The sequence below is a fragment of the Arachis hypogaea genome, chromosome 7, assembly GCF_003086295.3.
Source record: "Arachis hypogaea cultivar Tifrunner chromosome 7, arahy.Tifrunner.gnm2.J5K5, whole genome shotgun sequence".
Classification (NCBI taxonomy): Eukaryota; Viridiplantae; Streptophyta; class Magnoliopsida; order Fabales; family Fabaceae; genus Arachis; species Arachis hypogaea.
In genome coordinates this window covers 64241109-64259315 of record NC_092042.1, presented here as the reverse complement: position 1 = coordinate 64259315, position 18207 = coordinate 64241109, and the positions used below count along the sequence as shown (strand labels likewise).

Below are 18207 nucleotides of genomic sequence, written 5' to 3'. Positions count from 1 at the left end.
CTTCGTGGTATAAGCTAGAATTGATGGCGGCATTCAAGAGAATCCGGAAGGTCTAAACCTTGTCTGTGGTATTCTGAGTAGGATTCAAGGATTGAATGACTGTGACGAGCTTCAAACTCCTGAAGGCTGGGCGTTAGTGACAGACGCAAAAGAATCACTGGATTCTATTCCAACCTGATTGAGAACCGACAGATGATTAGCGTGTTGTGACAGAGCGCGTTGAACATTTTCACTGAGAGGATGGGAGGTAGCCATTGACAACGGTGAAACCCTACATACAGCTTGCCATGGAAGGAGCCTTGCGTGCATGAAGAAGAAGACAGTAGGAAAGCAGAGATTCAGAAGATAGAGCATCTCCAAAACCTCAACTTGTTCTCCATTACTGCAAAACAAGTATCTATTTCATGTTCTTCTACTTTTCACAATTAAACCTGAGAATTATTGATATCCTGACTAAGAGTTACAAGATAACCATAGCTTGCTTCAAGCAGACAATCTCCGTGGGATCGACCCTTACTCACGTAAGGTATTACTTGGACGACCCAGTGCACTTGCTGGTTAGTTGTGCGGAATTGCAAAAGTGTGATTGCAATTTCGTGCACCACCAACCCAAACTTAAGTTGAGGGGGAATGTTGAGGGTAAATAGAGAGAAGAGATGAAACTAGCTGAAGTATGGACGTGTGATTAGGAATCAATTATGCTGAGCTGTCAAGTTTGTTAAAAGGGTAATTAGTTGTTAGAAAATCAGCTTTAAATGTGATTATAAATACAATAGGAAAGCTCCTTTGTAAATTAGTTTTTCGGAATCAATGAATTTATTTTCTCATTTCTCTTCTCATCTCTCCGTTCTCTACTCCATTTTTCTCTCGCTCCTAGCTCTCTTTTCAGTTCTACCGGAGTTTCTGATACCTTCTCACTAGCTAGGTCTTCTCAATGTACCTGTTTGCAATATTTCAATCTATCCACTATATATTTGTTCCTTCAATATTGTCCTGTTTTGGTCCCACTGTTGTGTAAATTTTCAACTCCTGTCATCTATATATTCTACTAAAGCATTATTATGAAAGTAATTCGTGACTAACCCCGATTTGTAGATTTATCAAAAAATCTGCTCTCATGTTGTTTTTTCTCCTTTAAACTAAACAACAATGGCTCTATCATGTGTGAATGTGTGATTATCACCATTTCAACTTCTAATACTTCGCAGTTTGATTTCTATCAAAAGTTTCACTAAACTTTTCTTTTTGTTGATTCATCATTAATGATTATATTATAGAGATAAGTCTCAAAGTAGTCCCTGAAGTTACATTTTAATGTCATAGTGGTCCTTCAAGTTAATAATTACTCATATTCATTACTAAAGTTGCACTCTAGGACTCAGAGTCGTCCTTCATGCCATTTCCATTAACAAGCATCATCAGAAAGCTGATGTGGACCCGTTTTTGACACATTGGCAAGATCACAGCTAGTTGATGTGGAGGATGAAAATTTTCTATGGCAATTTAGTCCTTGGACCAATTTTAAAAATCCTAATCCCCAAATTTGCTTCAGACCTTCTCTTTTTAGTTGTTCTTCACTAGGAGAAAGAATGATGACGATGACGAAGCCTTCCTCTATCAATGGCATCCAGCCTGATGGTATGATGCCTAGGTAACTAACTAACTAGGTTTCAATTTCAATTTCAATTCCAATTCCACTTTTTGATTCATTAATTCTTCGATATGATTTCTATAACTGCCAGTGACACTTTCTTTAGAGTGGCGCACAATGCATTCAACACTTTCTTTAGCGAGACAAGATCCGGCAAACACATTCCTCATGTCGTCTTCGTCGATTTAGAGCCAACCAAAATCGACGAGGTTAAAGCTGACACTTACTGCCAACTCTTCCACCCAGAGCAGCTTATCTCCGACAAGGAGGACACTGCAAACAACTTTGCCAAGGGACACTACACCGTCAGCAAGGAGATCATCAACCTCTGCCTTAATCACGTTCACAAGCTTGCCAACAACTGCACTAGCCTCTAGGGCTTCCTCGTTTCAACACCATCGATGGCAGTGCTGGCTCCGGCCTTGGTTCCCTCTTCCTTAAATGCCTCTCTGTCGATTATGGCAAGAAGTCCAAACTCAGTTTCACCATCTATCCTTCCTGTCAGGTATAACTTGAAGATTTATTATTCAAGAATTTGCCTCATATTTTCTATTCCCTAATAGCTACTTTGGGGTTTGCTTTGCCTAAACTTAACAGTATCGTTTTCTCCTTTTCTAATTTCTGGTTTCAAGGTTGTACGGCTGTTGTAAAGCCATACAATAGTGTTCTTTCCAGTCATTCTCTCCTCGAGCACACTAATGTCGTTGTGCTCTTGGACAATGAAGCCATTTATGATATTTGCAGAAGGACCCTTGATATCTCATATCAATGCCATTAAAGAGTAACAAGGAGAAGAAAAGGTCTCTGTTTGTGTTTTTGGAGGAAGATAAAATGTTGAATTAGGGAAGAGTTAATGTACTTACGCAAATGAAACGACATCGTCTGGCACAATTTAGACGCCAAACCAAATACTACATCATTTAGGCTTGCCAGCATGTCGGAAACCTGTCTACATCAGCTTTTTGATGGCGTTTCATTGACAAAAATTGCCTAAATGATGACTCTAACTCCCAGAGTGCAGCTTCAATGATGAATATGGGTAACTATTAACTTGAGGGACAACTATGAGGTTTGAGTGTAACTTTAGGGACCACTTTGAGACTTAACTCTTATATTATATAGGGTCCAATGCACTAAAATAATCTATTCTTAGGATATTTTACCTAGTAAGTTTATAATTCTTCTATCCATAAAATCACTATCTTTATGACACAAAATGTGATTAGCTTATAAGAGCTAGTGCGAAGAATTTAAAAAAAATATTGTTCGAAGAACACAAGGTACAAACGTAGGCAAATTTGTAATAATGCCAATTTTTTTCAAGGTTATTCAAAGTTGGAGTATTGCAAAAGCAATAGTAAAGCCAATAACAAAAGTTAATTGTCTTTAAAGATGTGTATGACCTATGATCGTTGTAGAAGTTCAGTATAAATGAACTACATAAAAAGTTAAAGAAAAGCATTCTTAGCCCAACAAAAGTCAGTTGAAAAATGTTTCGACAATTGGAAATCTCGTGTAAGTATAATACCCACACTTTATTGGTCCCATGATCACTCACTAACATAGATGGCACTACCATATTTCTATCTCTCTAACTCACTAACACTCATAAAATTGAAACAAAGGAACACTTCTCAATTCTCAAAACACATTTTTCATTTCATGGAATACTCTTATAGTACATGAGTTTAAGCCTATTTATAGGCAACTACTTAATCAAGACAATATTTCTAAACTGCTAAGAATTAAAGGCGGTTTATAAAGCTAGCTAATCTTGTATTGCTATTTCTAGATAATACCACTTGGTTGATATCATCAGAGCCTTGTAATTGGATAATGGCGGTGACAACAAATAATTATAGTGCATGCTGATGAATATTGTTGGAGTCTTCTATGTTGAATTCAACTTGTGCAAGTTGATAGTACAAGAAGCTTGTAGAGTCTTGGTGATGAACCATGAACTTGTAACCACTTTGAATTTGAATTGAATTCTGCTTTTGACTTTCAAAACTTTTGTTACTTGCATACAACTTGATTTAATTTTCTAACATTGCCTCCCTTAAATCAAGTTTGTAAAATTAATTATTCCAAGCATCTTCTTCAATTTGTGAAATAACTCTGTCTTCAACGACTTTGTAAATATATCTGCAATTTGTTCTTCAGTAGGACAGTACTCGATCACAACTTCTCTCTCATTCACCAATTTCTCTAATTTTGTGAAACTGTATTTCCATATGCTTTGATCTCCCATGAAACAATGGATTTTTGCAAAGTGCAATAGCTAACTTGTTATCACTAAATATCGTTGATGGAGTACTTTGTTTCTCGTTCAATTCCTCAAAAATTCTTCTTTGCCAAACTGCTTGTGTTACATAACTTGCTGCTGCTATATATTTTTCTTCTGTTGTAGAGAGAGTGACTACTTGTTATTTCTTTGATGAGCATGAAATTGCACCAGAACCAAGATGAAATGCAAATCCCAAAGTACGTTTTCTTGTTTCTATATCTCCAGCTCAATCACTATCAGTGTAATCGACAAGATTTGCTTTATTAGTATTTTCATAATAAATACCATCGATTAAAGTGCCTTTGTTATATCAAATAATCTGTTTTGCAGCTTGCAAATGGTTAGTGCAAGGATCTTCTATAAATCTGCTTGGCAATATAACTCCGAACACAATATCTGCTCTGGTTATAGTTAAGTACCTCAGACTTCCAATCAAGCTTTTGTAATAAATAGGATTTACTTCTCTTTCTTTATCTTCTCTCAACAACTTGAACTTCTCTTCTACTGGAGTAGGAACTGGCTTTGAATGCTCCATCTGAAATTTCTTCAAAATATCATTTGCATATTTCTTCTGAAAAATGAAAATTCTATCATCTTTTTGAAGAACTTTAATGCCAAGAAAATAAGACATCAAGTCCATATCCAATATTTCAAAGTGGTTTATCATAGCCTCCCAGAATTCTACAATTATCTTCAAATTGTTGTCAGTAAAGATTAAATCGTCAACATAAAGACACACAATCAAGATATCTCCATGTTCAATGAACAGGATATAAAGTGTATGCTCAAATGGACATCTTTTGAAACCATTTTGAGTAAAATAAGAATCAATCTTCTTATACCACGCTCTTGGTGCTTGCTTTAACCCGTATAAAACTTCCATCAACTTGTAAACTTTATATTCTTCTCCAAGAACTTCATATCCTGCAGGTTTCTCAATGTACACTTCTTCTTCTAAAGTGCCATTTAGAAATGCTTACTAAACATCCATTTGATGTATCTTCTACTTATTTTGAGCCGAGAGTGAAATAATCATACAAATAGTGTCTAATCTAGCAACAGGAGTAAATACTTCAAATAATCGATACCTGACTTTTGTTTGTATCCCTTTGCAACTAATTTTGCCTTTAAACGATCAACTTCACCGTTGGGTTGGTACTTAGTTTTGTAAACCCACTTTACTCCGATCAGCTTCTTATCTACTAGTAAATATGTCAGCTCCCATGTATCATTTTTCTCAATGGCATGAATCCCCTCATCCATTGCTTTCTTCCAATTGTTGTCTTTAGAGGCTTTTACAAAGTTCAACAGCTCACAATCTGCAAATAGAACAAAATTTAAGATTTATTCATCGAACAGATCATTGTTATTGCCAACTTCATAATCTTCTAATCTAGCAAGTAGTTTTCACTCTCTTTGAGGTCTTTTAGATGATTCTGATTGTTTAGTTATGTTCGATTGTCTTTTTTCTTCATCACACATGTATTTGAAATTACAATCGGCAACTTTTTTCCCTTTGTGTCCCAGTCCCACATGCTTTCCTCGTAAAACATCATGTCGCTGCTGACAATTACCTTCTTAGATTCTGGATTATGCAGCTTGTATGCTTTTGAGTCTATTCTATAGCCGATAAATATACACTTCTCGCCTTTGTCACCTAACTTCTTCCTTAATTGCTCTAGTATCTGGGTATAAGCGATAACTGAAAGACTCTGAAATGATGAATGGAAGGCCACTTTCCACTCCAATCTTCCTCTGGATTTTTATCACGAACACTTTTTGTTAGACAGCTATTTAAAATATGAAGTGCTGTTGCGATTGCTTTTGCCCAAAACTCGTTAGGCATTTGTTTTGACTTGAACATGCATTTAGCCATATTCATGATGGTTCTATTCTTTCTTTTAGCAACTCTATTTTATTGAGGAGTATATCTAGTTGCTGTTGAATTCCGTGTTTCTTAAAGTATTCTGACATGCAAGATATTATGTTCCTCTGTCTGTTTTGAGGATTTTTATTTTTCAACCACTTTGTTTTTTGACAAATGCCTTTAATGTCTTAAAGACATCACATGCTTCTAATTTCTTCTTCAGAAAGTATACCTATGTATATCTACTAAAATCGTCAATAAAAGTGATGAAGTACATACTACCACCATTGCTTGAAATTTCTATAGAACAAAGATATAAATACACAATTTCAAGTAATCTTCTAGCTCTCCATGACTTACCTATAGGAAATGGATCTCTGTACTTCTTTTCCAGTTGACAAATCTCACAAGCACAATTGGAAATATGAACCCGTGATAGACCAAAAACAAGCCCTTTTCTTGACAGATAGTTTAGGCCAAAAAATGAAAATGCCTAAACCGCATATGCCACAACTAGTTATCATCAAGTATCACAGAACTCATGCAAAAGGGATTAACATGTTGAATATTTAATAGAAACATTATGTTTGAAATCATCTTTACTTTATCTATGAACCTTCTGTTGCTGTCAAACACAGTGCAATATCCACTATATGTTATCATCTTATATCCCTTCTCAAATAACTGTCCCATACTCATTAAATTGTAATCAAGTTCAAAATCATAGAAAATATTAGAAATATATCAGAGAACCATCCTTCTATCTAATTGGTATTTGCCCTTTTCCTTTAATAAGGATCTTTGTATTATTACCAAACTTCAATAATAGTTTAACTGAATCATCTAATCAAGAAAATAATTATTTTCTACCAGACATATGATTATTGTAGACATTATCCAAGTACCATATATTTTCATCTTCAGCACATGAATTACTTGTAAAAAATAAAGTTTGAGTACACAGATCATCATCAGTATTTGGATACTGATTTTCTGCAATATGTGCTTGATTATTATTCATCATTTTGAATCTGCAATCTGCTGCTTTGTGTCCATATTTTCCACAATGAAAGCAGTTAAAGTTAGTTCGTTCTTGATAAAAATTGCCTCGACTTCTTCCTTGGTTGACAAACCTGAAATTCATTCCACCTCTTCCTTGATTAGGCAGTGTAAAATTATTATAACGTCTTTGGTTGTAATTTTTGTGACCTCTTCCTCTAAAACTTTTTCTGCCTCTACTTTGAAAATTGAAACCACGACCTCGTCCTTTTTGTGTTAAGCTTGATTCTGCAACATTGCTTAAATTCACCCATCTTTTTAGGGCTTCCTCAGTTCATTTTTTTGACTTTTCCAATATTCTGCTAATGTGGCTTTCCATGGTTTCTTGTAGCTCTGAAATCGTCATGGTATCCATATCGTGTGACTCTAGTATCATAGTTACCACATCATCATACTTCATTGGCATGATGTGAAAAATTTTCTCCACCACTTTACTACCGAACATATCTTCTCCATGACTCTCATCTTATTGACAAGATCTGTAACATGGATAAAATATAGCTCAACAGTTTCTGAGCTTGACACCTTGTACCTTTCATGTACTCTTCTCAAAGATTGTAGCTTTTCTTTCTGAGCTTTATCTACGCCTTTGTATGATTGCTTCAATGTGTTCCATGCTTCTTTTACACTTTTGGCATTTGCTATTTTGTCAAACACCATATAATCTACTCATTGATGAATTTGAGATAGCGCCAATTGATCTCTCCTCTGTTGGACAACTTCTGCTCCTTCTTGTAAACCTGGTTCAACGAAATTTCACAAGTTCTGGGCCTTCAAATGGGTAGACATCAAAGTCTCCCAATGACTATAATCAAGTTTTTCATCTAATTTGGGACCAGACCATATAATATTAAAAGTGTTTGTCATACCAACTCTATAAATGAACAATTATAGGAGAACTCTCCCATATCTCACAAACTCTTAAACACCAGGCGCTAGATTAACCAGTTTTAATATCAAACGTAAGTATAATACTCACACTTTATTGATCCCAAGATTACTCACTCACATAGATGGCACTACCAAATTTTTCATCTCTCTAATTCACTAACACTCATAAAATTAAAATACAAAAACACTTTTCAATTCTCAAGATACATTTTTCATTTCATAGATTCTTATAGTACATGAGTTTAAGCGTATTTATAGGCAACTACTTAATCAAGACAATTATTTAATAATTGCTAAGAATCAAAGGCAGATTATAAAGCTAGCTAATCTTGTATTGCTATTTTTAGATACAGGGCTGCTACACATCCATATAACCATATAACCATATAGACCCAAGCCCAAATTACTTCAAGTGCATTAAATGCAGAGTGAGAAACAGGCACCACAAAAAAAAAACTCTCATTTCCCATTCACGCTTCATTATGAACGAACGTTATATCTTCAACACGAAACCAATACACTACAACACTCATTCACTTTGAATCTCTCTGAACATCACTCAAAGTTCAATCACATTCTTTACGGAAACCACTACTGCAAATGAATCGGAAGAAGATTTTGCAAGCAACAACCAAAAACAAACAAAAACAGCAACAAAGAGTACAAAAGGTATGAGAAAACTACTGTTCATTTAAAATCTTGCAATGTCATGTTTCACCTAGTTTCATTTTAGTTTTACTGGTTTGATTTGCTTCGTTTATTGGATTGAACAATTATGAATTATTTTTACAGTATAACTAGGGGTTTAAGATATAGTTGCTTGTTCTTATTGGTTTGGATGGTTTAACTAGACCTCTGTTACTATCTTCAGTACTTATTTTCCATTGAAGAACACTATTCTTATTGATTGAAAATTTATAATGATTTATTAACCACATGAACATTTTTCGGTTCTGTGGCCTTCATGATTTTGGTTCTGTGCATGAAGAATTTTTTGTTCGGTGGGTTGTGGCAAATTAATTAACTTGATTAAGATACACATGCTTGTAATTGATGTATTGAATGAGTTTTGTTTAGGACAATTGACATTAGAGAAAACTCTTTCACTTTGATAAGCCATACTACTCTAATAGTATTTTTGTTGATTGAAAGTTGATCATCCTTTATTAACCACATGAACATTTTTTGGTTCGGTAGCCTTTTTTATTTTGGTTCTATGCATGAAGGATTTTCGGTTCGGTGGGTTGTGGCATTTTAATTGACTTGCTTAACATACACATGCTTGTGGTTGTTGATGTATTGAATGAGTTTTGTTTAGGACAATTGACATTAGAGACAACTCTTTAACTTTGATAAGCTATTCTACTATAATAGTATTCTTTTTGATTGAAAGTTGATCATCCTTTGTTAACCACATGAACATTTTTCGATTCGGTAGCCTTTTTTATTTAGGTTCTGTGCATGAAGAATTTTCGGTTCGGTGGGTAGTGGCATTTTAATTGACTTATTTAACATACACATGCTTGTGGTTGTTGATGTATTGAATTAGTTTTGTTTAGGACAATTGACATTAGAGACAACTCTTTAACTTTGATAAGCCATACTACTGTAATAGTATTCTTGTTGATTGAAAGTTGATCATCCTTTATTAACTACATGAACATTTTTCGGTTCGGTAGCCTTTTTTATTTTGGTTCTGTGCATGAAGGATTTTCAGTTCGGTGAGTTGTGGCATTTTAATTGACTTGTTTAACATACACATGCTTGTGGTTGTTGATGTATTGGATGAGTTTTGTTTAGGACAATTGATATTAGAGACAACTCTTTCACTTTGATAAGCCATACTACTGTAATAGTATTCTTGTTGATTGAAAGTTGATCATCCTTTATTAACCACATGAATATTTTTCAGTTCAGTAGCCTTTTTTATTTTGGTTCTATGCATGAAGGATTTTCAGTTCGGTGGGTTGTGGCATTTTAATTGACTTGTTTAACATACACATGCTTGTGGTTGTTAATGTATTGAATGAGTTTTGTTTAGGACAATTGACATTAGAGCAACTCTTTCACTTTGATAAGCCATGCTACTGTAATAGTATTCTTGTTGATTGAAAGTTGATCATCCTTTATTAAACACATGAACATTTTTTGGTTCGGTAGCCTTTTTTATTTTGGTTCTGTGCATGAAGGATTTTCGGTTCGGTGGGTTGTGGCGTTTTAATTGACTTATTTAACATACACATGCTTGTGGTTGTTGATGTATTGAATGAGTTTTGTTTAGGACAATTGACATCGGAGACAACTCTTTCACTTTGATAAACCATACTACTGTAATAGTATTCTTGTTGATTGAAAGTTAATCATCCTTTATTAACCACATGAACATTTTTCGGTTCGGTAGCCTTTTTATTTTGGTTCTGTGCATGAAGGGTTTTTGGTTCGGTGGGTTGTGGCATTTTAATTGACTTGTTTAATATATACATGCTTGTGCTTGTTGATATATTGAATGAAATATTGACCAAATTTTTTATTACAGCAAAACACAACAAGAAAATGGCAACAATAAAGGAGAAGGCACATTATAACGTAAGCTGATTAAATATATTTATCCACTTTCATGTGAATAATATGTATTTTGTATTATAAATATATCCTCACATTCTTTTTCAAAACTTGCAGAAAACCCACTATTGCAGATGCCAAGCAAAGGCAATAGCAACAGTGTACAGGAAAATGAGTCAAGAAAAGAAAGATATGGTGGAAGAAATAGGATTTGGTAGTCTGACACATGTGCCAGAAATGAACGTCTCTAATACACTGTTAGAATTGCTTGATCGGTTTAATGTAGAGAGAGGATGCCTGAAAACTCTACAGGGGACAATATACATAAATCCTCAAAAAAGTAGCAACTGCCTTCGGCATAACCAGCGGAGGTGATATATTTTTCACTTACTGCTTATTTTCAGTTCATTGATGTTTGGAAAATTAAACTGACCATTTTTGTCTTATTTTTGCTATTAAAATATTGAAGAGAATCTTTTTTCCTGAAAAAGTTTATTACAACAAGCTGAATTCAGCAGACAAGGAAATATTTGACAGCGTCAAAAATATTTTCATGGCGACTTTGGCAAGGAATGTGCTAGATATGAGTGTAGAAGGGGAGGAAAACCGGAAAAAATTCAAGAGGACTTTTGTTGTCTTCATACAAAAGTGCTTCTTGCTCCCCACAATAGTAAGTGTGGCCTCCCCAATCTACAAGCCACCAATCTTTCATGTGGACAACATTAGAGAATGGGATTGGACAAAGCATGTTCTGAACTTCTTAATGAAAGGAGTTGAAAATAAGAGAGAAGGGAAGAAACAGTCTGTTGATGGCTGTGTTTTTGTATTAATGTTGATATACTTCCATCAAACAAAGTTCCCCCTCTCGTTTGCACCTGATGCTCCCCCTGCACCATGGGTGGCCCATTGGACAAGGGAAATGATCATTGAACAGATTGCATCCGAAACAACACAACCCATTAGTAAATACTCTACTAAAATTTTCCAAAAAATTTGCTTTGAAATGCTTTTAGGTTATAATTAAATTATTTGTCCTACTTGCAATTGTTAGTTTGTTCATTTGAATATTTCTGCATTAAGAAACATTTTTTTTGATGAATAAATAGTTGTCATGTACTATTCATCGTATGAATTTTTTCGGTTCGGTAGGATTACTTCGGTTCGGTAGGATTACTTCATTAAGGGTTTGTCTTCAAAGTTGAAGATATCTTTGATTTTCACCTCCCCTCTCTAAAGCATACAATTAGTTGATTCTTAATCTTGTCTCCGTCCCGAGTCATGTTCCTGATTTTGGTAGAAAAACCCGCAAGTTTGGAATAATGTTTGTAGAACTTTCCAGCTTCTTCTAGTGTCTTGAAAATCATTCCTACTTTTGGGACAAATTTTTTATCCACAACACAGCTGGTCTGCATGGTGAACCGAAATCTTAATTATGGTGAACCGAAATCTTAATTACGGTGAAACAATTATATAGTACTTAGGAATGAAAACAGAACATATTGGTCTAATTTTTGTTAGACTCTGATGAGCGGATAATTTATACGCTTTTTGGCATTGTTTTCATATAGTTTTTAGTAAGTTTGAGCTACTTTTAGGGATGTTTTCATTAGTTTTTATGTTAAATTCACATTTCTGGACTTTACTATGAGTTTGTGTGTTTTTCTGTGATTTCAGGTAAATTCTGACTGAAATTGAGGGATTTGAGCAAAACTCTGAAGAAGGCTGACAAAAGGACTGCTGATGCTGTTGGATTCTAACCTCCCTGCACTCGAAATGGATTTTCTGGAGCTACAGAACTCCAATTGGCGCGCTCTCAACGGCGTTGGAAAGTAGACATCCAGGGCTTTCCAGCAATATATAATAGTCCATACTTTATTCGAAGAATGACGACGTAACTTGGCGTTAAACGCCAAGTACACGCTGCTGTCTGGAGTTAAACGCCAGAAAAACGTCATGATCCGGAGTTGAACGCCCAAAACACGTCATAACCTGGAGTTTGACGCCAAGAAATGCCTTAGCTCGTGGAATGATCAAGCTCAGCCCAAGCATACACCAAGTGGGCCCCGGAAGTGGATTTATACATCAATTACTTACTCATGTAAACCCTAGTAGCTAGTCTAGTATATATAGGACATTTATCTATTGTATTAGACATCTTTGATCTCAGTTTTGTTCTATTCTTCATCTTAGGGGATCATTGATCACGTTTAGAGGGGCTGGCCATTCGGCCATGCCTGAACTCTTTGCTTATGTATTTTCAACGGTGGAGTTTCTGCACACCATAGATTAAGGGTGTGGAGCTCTGCTGTACCTCAAGTATTAATGAAATTCTATCTTCTTTTATTCAAATCTCTCTTATTCTTATTCCAAGATATTCATTCGTACCCAAGAACATGATGAATGTTATGAGTCAAATTACCCTCATTATCATTCTCACTTATGAATGCGCGTGATTGACAACCATGTCCGTTCTACATGCAACAGAGCTTGAATGCATATCTCTTAGATTCCCCAACAGAATCTTCGTGGTATAAGTTAGATAGTTGGCGGCATTCATCTGGATCCGGAAAGTCCAACCTTGTCTGTGGTGTTCCGAGTAGGATCCTGGGAGTCCGGAAAGTCCAACCTTGTCTGTGGTGTTCCGAGTAGGATTCCGATCATGAGTGACCGTGACGTGCTTCAAACTTTAACCTGCTGGGCGTTGGTGACAGACGCAAAAGAGGGATTCTATTCCAGTAGGAGCGGGAACCAACCGGTGATTAGCCGTACTGTGACAGAGTGCGTTAGCATAGTTTTCACTGCGAGGATGGGATGTAGCCATCAGCCATGGGTGATGCCTCCAGACTGGTTAGCTGTGCGAGTGACAGCCGCACAGGTTATTTCCCCGTGAGGAATGAAAGTAGCCACAGTTAATGGTGAACCCCTATACAAAGCTTGCCATGGAAAGGAGTAAGAAGGATTGAGTAGAAGGAGTAGGAGAGCAGGCGTCCAAGAGCTCTACAGCATCTCCATCCGCTTATCTGAAATTCCCACCAATGAATCTGCATAAGTGTTCTATCCCTTTTATTATTTATTTCTTTTTATTATTCCTATCCTCAAACCCATAAATAATGTTTAATTTGCCTGACTGAGATTTACAAGGTGACCATAGCTTGCTTCATACCAACAATCTCTGTGGATTCGACCCTTACTCACGTAAGGTTATTACTTGGACGACCCAGTACACTTGCTGGTTAGTTGAACGAGATTGTGAAGAAAATAAACAATGCCCTCAGAGTATACATCTTTTATAAATACATACAAGTGATCACAATTTCGTCCACCAAGTTTTTGGCGCCGTTGCCGGGGATTGTTCGAGTATGGACAACTGACGGTTCATCTTGTTGCTCAGATTAGGTAATTTTCTTTTCAAAAATCTTTTTCAAAAATCTTTCTTTTATTTTTCGTTTTTCCAAACATGTTTTTCGAAAAAATCAATAAAAATACAAAAAAATTAGAAAATCATAAAAATCAAAAATATTTTGTGTTTCTTGTTTGAGTCTTGAGTCAATTTTTAAATTTGGTGTCAATTGCATGCTTTTAAAATTTTTCTTGCATTTTTTTTTTCGAAAATCCCATGCATTCATAGTGTTCTTCATGATCTTCAAGTTGTTCTTGACAAGTCTTCTTGTTTGATCTTGATGATTTCTTGTTTTGTGTGTTTTGTTGTTTTTCATGTGCATTTTTGCATTCATATTTTTCATGCATTAAAGATTTCTAAGTTTGGTGTCTTGCATGTTTTCTTTGCATTAAAAATTTTTCAAAATTATGTTCTTGATGTTCATCATGATCTTCATAGTGTTCTTGGTGTTCATCTTGACATTCATAGCATTCTTGCATGCATCTTGTGTCTTGATCCAAAATTTTCATGTTTTGGGTCATTTTTGTGTTTTTCATTCAATATTTAAAAATCAAAAATATCTTTTCCTTATTTTCCTCCAAAATTTCGAAATTTTGGGTTGACTTGGTCAAAAATTTTTAAAAATTAGTTGTTTCTTACAAGTCAAGTCAAAATTTCAATTTTAAAAATCTTATCTTTTCAAAATCTTTTTCAAAAATCATATCTTTTTCAATTTTTTTAGCATTTTCGAAAATTTCAAAAATATTTTTCAAAATATTTTCAAAATCTTTTTCTTATCTTTTTATCAAATTTTCAAAAATTAGCTAACAATTAATGTGATTGGTTCAAAAATTTGAAGTTTGACTTTCTTGTTAAGAAAGGTTCAATCTTTAAAATTCTAGAATCTTATCTTGTAGTTTCTTGTTAGTTAAGTAATTTTTAAAATTAAATCTTTTTTTTAAATATCTTTTTCAAATATATCTTTTTATCTTTTATCTTATCTTTTTCAAAAATTTTATCTTTTTCAAAATTTGATTTCAAAATATCTTATCTAACCTCCTATCTTCTTATCTTTTTCAAAATTTGATTTCAAATCTTTTTCAATCAACTAACTAACTCCTTGTTTGTTTCTTATCTTTTTCAAAACCACCTAACTACTTTTCCCTCTCTAAATTTTCGAAAATTCTCCCCCTCTTTTTCAAAAATTCTTTTTAATTGTTTTAAATTCTAATTTTAATCTCATCTCATCTTTAATTTTCGAAAATCACTAACCATTTTTTCAAAATTATTTTCGAAAATTTCTTTCTCTTCTCTTATTCTATTTAATTATTTAACTACTAACACTTCTCTTCACCTCTCTTCATCCGAATTCTTCTTCATCCTTCTTCATTCTTCTACCTCTTTCTTCTTCTACTAACCTGAGGGAATCTCTATACTATGACATAGAGGATTCCTTTTTCTTTTCTTGTTTTCTTCTCTTTCTTATGAGCAGGAACAAGGAAAAGGGCACTCTTGTTGAAGTTGATCCAGAACCTGAAAGGACTCTGAAGAGAAAATTAAGAGAAGCTAAATTACAACAATCCAGAAATAACCTTTCAGAAATTTTCGAACAAGAGAAGGAGATGGCCGAAAATAATAATAATAATGCAAGGAGAATGCTTGGTGATTTCACAAAGCCAACATCCAAGTTTGATGGAAGAAGCATCTCCATTCCTGCCATTGGAGCCAATAACTTTGAGCTTAAGCCTCAACTAGTTGCATTAATGCAACAAAACTGCAAGTTTTATGGGCTTCCATCTGAAGATCCCTATCAGTTTTTAACTGAGTTCTTGCAAGTCTGTGACACTGTAAAAACGAATGGAGTTAATCCTGAAGTCTACAGACTCATGCTTTTCCCTTTTGCTGTAAGAGACAGAGCTAGAATATGGTTGGATTCACAACCTAAGGATAGCCTGGACTCCTGGGATAAGCTGGTCACTGCCTTCTTAGATAAATTCTTTCCTCCTCAAAAGCTGAGCAAGCTGAGAGTGGATGTTCAAACCTTCAAACAAAAAGATGGTGAATCCCTCTATGAAGCTTGGGAAAGATACAAGCAGTTGACCAAAAGATGTCCATCTGACATGTTTTCAGAATGGACCATGTTAGATATATTCTATTATGGTCTCTCTGAATTTTCGAAAATGTCACTGGACCATTCTGCAGGTGGATCTATTCACTTGAAGAAAACGCCTGAAGAGGCTCAAGAACTCATTGACATGGTTGCAAACAACCAGTTCATGTATACCTCTGAGAGGAATTCCGTGAATAATGGGGTCCCTCAGAAGAAGGGAGTTCTTGAAATTGATGCTCTGAATGCCATACTGGCTCAGAACAAAGTGTTGACTCAACAGGTCAACATGATCTCTCAAAATCTGAATGGATTGCAACATGCATCCAACAGTACTAGAGAGGTAGCTTCTGAAGAAGCTTATGATCCTGAGAACCCTGCCATGGCAGAGGTTAATTATCTGGGTGAACCATATGGAAATACCTATAACCCATCATGGAGAAATCATCCAAATTTCTCCTGGAAGGATCAACAAAAACCTCAACAAGGTTTTAACAATGGTGGACGCAATAGGCTGAATAATAGTAAGCCATATCCATCATCTTCTCAGCAACAGACAGAGAACTCTGAACAAAATAATTCTAATTTAGCTAATATAGTCTCTGATCTGTCAAAGGCCACCTTCAGTTTCATGAATGAAACAAGATCCTCCATTAGAAATTTGGAGGCACAAGTAGGCCAGCTGAGTAAGAAAGTTATTGAAACTCCTCCCAGTATTCTCCCAAGTAATACAGAAGAGAATCCAAAAGGAGAGTGCAAAGCCATTGACTTAGTCAACATGGCCGAAAGCACAAAGGAGGAGGAGGACGAAAATCCTAGTGAGAAAGAACTCCTGGGACGTCCTCCAAGCAAGAAGGAGCTTCCTAATAAGGATCCTGAGGAATCTGAGGCTCACACAGAGACCATAGAGATTCCACTAAATCTCCTTCTGCCATTCATGAGCTCTGACTATTATTCATCCTCTGAGGAGGATGAAGATGTGACTAGTGAGCAAGTTGCTCAATATCTAGGAGCTATCATGAAACTGAATGCCAAGCTGTTTGGTAATGAGACTTTGGAAAGTAAACCTCCCTTGCTCATTAATGAATTAGAAACTTGGATTCAGGAAACTCTACCTCAAAAGAAACAAGATCCTGGCAAGTTCTTAATACCTTGCACCATTGGCACCATGAGCTTTGAAAACGCTCTGTGTGATCTTGGGTCAGGGATAAACCTTATGCCACTCTCTGTAATGGAGAAGCTAAGAATCATTGAGGTACAACCTGCCTTGTTCTCATTACAATTGGCAGATAAATCCATAAGACAAGCTCATGGGATAGTAGAGGACGTGCTTATAAAAGTTGAAAACTTTTACATCCCTGTTGATTTCATAATCCTAGATACTAGGAAGGAAGATGATGAATGCATCATCCTAGGAAGACCTTTCCTAGCCACAGCAGAAGCTGTGATAGATGTCAACAGAGGAGAGCTAGTCCTTCAATTAAATGGAAAATACCTTGTGTTTCAAGCACATGGCCATCCCTCTGTGACAAAAGAGAGTAAGCATGAAGAGCTTCTCTCAGTTCAAGGTCAAGAAGAGCCCACACAGTCAAACTCTAAGTTTGGTGTTGTGAAGCCACAACCAAACTCTAAGTTTGGTGTTCAAGCCCCATATCCAAACTCTAAGTTTGGTGTTGGGACTAGACAACATTGACTTGATTGCTCTGTGGCTCCATGAGAGCCACTGTCAAGCTATTGACATTAAAGAAGCGCTTGTTGGGAGGCAACCCAATTTTATTTATCTAATTTTATTTTATTTTGTTTCTTTGTTATTTTTGTGTTTAATTAGGTACATGATCATGAGGAGTCACGAAAAATTCAAAAAAAAAATTAAAAACAGAGTCAAAAACAGAAGAAAAAAATTTTTCACCCTGGAGGACGCACGGGCCGGCGTTCAGCGCCCAGAAGATGCATCTGGCGGGCGTTCAACGCCAGAACAGAGCATCTTCCTGGCGCTGAACGCCCAAAACAAGCAACATCCTGGCGTTTAACGCCAGGATGCGCACGCAGAGGACAATCTGGCGCTGAACGCCAGAAACAAGCTTGAAACTGGCGTTCAACGCCAGAATCAAGCATCACATGGGCGTTTAACGCCCAGAACATGCACCAATGGGTGTTTGAACGCCAGAATGGTGCATGAAGGCAATCTACACGCCTATATGGTGAAGGAATGGTATTTCTTTTCACCTCAGGACCTGTGGACCCCACAGGATTCCCACCTCAGGATCTGTGGACCCCACAGGATCCCCACCTCCCTTTTCTTTTAATCCTATTCACACTCTCCTAATCCAAATCTCATTCCCAATTACCCCATGCACCATTCACATCAACCTCCTCTTCCCCATAAACCCCACCTACCCCCACT

At 35.9% G+C, this 18207-nt stretch overlaps 1 non-coding gene and 1 pseudogene across 1 annotated transcript; one reads left to right on the top strand and one right to left on the bottom strand.

The window, feature by feature from the left end:
• The first annotated feature begins 1598 nt into the window (after window positions 1-1598).
• LOC112701539 (tubulin alpha-5 chain-like) lies at window positions 1599-2429 on the top strand (annotated as a pseudogene).
• A 13285-nt stretch (window positions 2430-15714) lies between these two features.
• On the bottom strand, window positions 15715-15818 carry LOC112704623 (small nucleolar RNA R71). Its single transcript, XR_003155239.1, has one exon. It is a non-coding gene; the product is annotated as a small nucleolar RNA R71 (small nucleolar RNA).
• Window positions 15819-18207: the final 2389 nt, after the last annotated feature.